This window comes from Scyliorhinus torazame, chromosome 4 (assembly GCF_047496885.1).
Source record: "Scyliorhinus torazame isolate Kashiwa2021f chromosome 4, sScyTor2.1, whole genome shotgun sequence".
In the NCBI taxonomy this organism is placed as follows: Eukaryota; Metazoa; Chordata; class Chondrichthyes; order Carcharhiniformes; family Scyliorhinidae; genus Scyliorhinus; species Scyliorhinus torazame.
In genome coordinates, this window is record NC_092710.1 from 304970968 (window position 1) to 304973467 (window position 2500).

The 2500-nt window shown below is 57.7% G+C and overlaps 3 non-coding genes across 3 annotated transcripts; all 3 read right to left on the minus strand.

Moving 5' to 3' along the window:
• Nucleotides 1-561: 561 nt before the first annotated feature.
• LOC140412556 (5S ribosomal RNA) lies at nt 562-680 on the minus strand. Its single transcript, XR_011941746.1, has one exon. It is a non-coding gene; the product is annotated as a 5S ribosomal RNA (ribosomal RNA).
• A 694-nt stretch (nt 681-1374) lies between these two features.
• Nucleotides 1375-1493, minus strand: LOC140412557 (5S ribosomal RNA). The gene has a single exon (XR_011941747.1). It is a non-coding gene; the product is annotated as a 5S ribosomal RNA (ribosomal RNA).
• Nucleotides 1494-1932: 439 nt separating this feature from the next.
• On the minus strand, nt 1933-2051 carry LOC140415278 (5S ribosomal RNA). The gene has a single exon (XR_011944391.1). It is a non-coding gene; the product is annotated as a 5S ribosomal RNA (ribosomal RNA).
• Between the last annotated feature and the right edge of the window lie 449 nt (nt 2052-2500).

Consider the following 2500-nt stretch of genomic DNA (forward strand, 5'->3'; position numbering starts at 1 on the left):
TTCTCCTGCTAATTCTAGCCTATATGCCTGATACTCGCTCCCCTTCATGCCATCCCCACCGAGCTCTCTTTTTTCTTCTCCACCTCCTCAAGGAAAACTGCAAGCCCCGCCTACCTCACACCAGCCTGCCGCCTGCACGCTGCTGCCTTTCCACATTGCAACGCTGCGCACTTCTCTCAGCACAGCCAGCACAAGGGTCAGGCAGGCAATGCAAGCCAGCTCTCTCTTCCTTCGCTTTCCACACCAGCCCCAATGCCACAACTTGCATTCATGCGGCGCCTTCAGGCTAGGAGAGAGAACGTCCTGCCGACACACTGGCTTGCGGCCACACGGGCCAGCTGGCGTGCCCATCAAAGTGCAGCACGCCAAGGCACACAACCGTGCTGCGTTGCAAAGGCCCGGCAAAGCTGCAGCAGCTGAATGGCCCGACCAAGCCGCCTGCCTGAGTTGAGCCCGCAGGCAAGTGTTGGGAGGAATGGCGAGGACGCAGAGAGCAGCAAAAGGTTGGCCTGCCTCTGGTGTGGAGAGTGCTTGGCGTGAGCAGTCACTGCTGGCCGCAAAAGCCTACTGCACCTGGTATTCCCAGGCGGTCTCCCATCCAAGTACTAACCAGGCCTGAGTCTGCTTAGCTTCCGAGATCAGACGAGATCGGGCGTTTTCAGACTAGTATGGCCGTAGGCATCTGCAGCACCGTCTTCTCGCCTATTCAAGCTGGCCACCCTAGCACCCTCGCCACTTCTTCTTTCCGGTTGTTTTCAGTTTTTTCTCTCTCTTTTTCTACTTCTACTTCTACTTCTCCTCCTCTTTCTCTCCTTCTCCTGCTAATTCTAGCCTATATGCCTGATACTCGCTCCCCTTCATGCCATCCCCACCGAGCTCTCTTTTTTCTTCTCCACCTCCTCAAGGAAAACTGCAAGCCCCGCCTACCTCACACCAGCCTGCCGCCTGCACGCTGCTGCCTTTCCACATTGCAACGCTGCGCACTTCTCTCAGCACAGCCAGCACAAGGGTCAGGCAGGCAATGCAAGCCAGCTCTCTCTTCCTTCGCTTTCCACACCAGCCCCAATGCCACAACTTGCATTCATGCGGCGCCTTCAGGCTAGGAGAGAGAACGTCCTGCCGACACACTGGCTTGCGGCCACACGGGCCAGCTGGCGTGCCCATCAAAGTGCAGCACGCCAAGGCACACAACCGTGCTGCGTTGCAAAGGCCCGGCAAAGCTGCAGCAGCTGAATGGCCCGACCAAGCCGCCTGCCTGAGTTGAGCCCGCAGGCAAGTGTTGGGAGGAATGGCGAGGACGCAGAGAGCAGCAAAAGGTTGGCCTGCCTCTGGTGTGGAGAGTGCTTGGCGTGAGCAGTCACTGCTGGCCGCAAAAGCCTACTGCACCTGGTATTCCCAGGCGGTCTCCCATCCAAGTACTAACCAGGCCTGAGTCTGCTTAGCTTCCGAGATCAGACGAGATCGGGCGTTTTCAGACTAGTATGGCCGTAGGCATCCTGCCGCCTGCACGCTGCTGCCTTTCCACATTGCAACGCTGCGCACTTCTCTCAGCACAGCCAGCACAAGGGTCAGGCAGGCAATGCAAGCCAGCTCTCTCTTCCTTCGCTTTCCACACCAGCCCCAATGCCACAACTTGCATTCATGCGGCGCCTTCAGGCTAGGAGAGAGAACGTCCTGCCGACACACTGGCTTGCGGCCACACGGGCCAGCTGGCGTGCCCATCAAAGTGCAGCACGCCAAGGCACACAACCGTGCTGCGTTGCAAAGGCCCGGCAAAGCTGCAGCAGCTGAATGGCCCGACCAAGCCGCCTGCCTGAGTTGAGCCCGCAGGCAAGTGTTGGGAGGAATGGCGAGGACGCAGAGAGCAGCAAAAGGTTGGCCTGCCTCTGGTGTGGAGAGTGCTTGGCGTGAGCAGTCACTGCTGGCCGCAAAAGCCTACTGCACCTGGTATTCCCAGGCGGTCTCCCATCCAAGTACTAACCAGGCCTGAGTCTGCTTAGCTTCCGAGATCAGACGAGATCAGGCCTTTTCAGACTAGTATGGCCATAGGCATCTGCAGCACCGTCTTCTCGCCTATTCAAGCTGGCCACCCTAGCACCCTCGCCACTTCTTCTTTCCGGTTGTTTTCAATTTTTTCTCTCTCTTTTTCTACTTCTACTTCTACTTCTCCTCCTCTTTCTCTCCTTCTCCTGCTAATTCTAGCCTATATGCCTGATACTCGCTCCCCTTCATGCCGTCCCCACCTAGCTCTCTTTTTTCTTCTCCACCTCCCCAAGGAAAACTGCAAGCCCCGCCCACCTCACACCAGCCTGCCGCCTGCACGCTGCTGCCTTTCCACATTGCAACGCTGCGCACTTCTCTCAGCACAGCCAGCACAAGGGTCAGGCAGGCAATGCAAGCCAGCTCTCTCTTCCTTCGCTTTCCACACCAGCCCCAATGCCACAACTTGCATTCATGCGGCGCCTTCAGGCTAGGAGAGAGAACGTCCTGCCGACACACT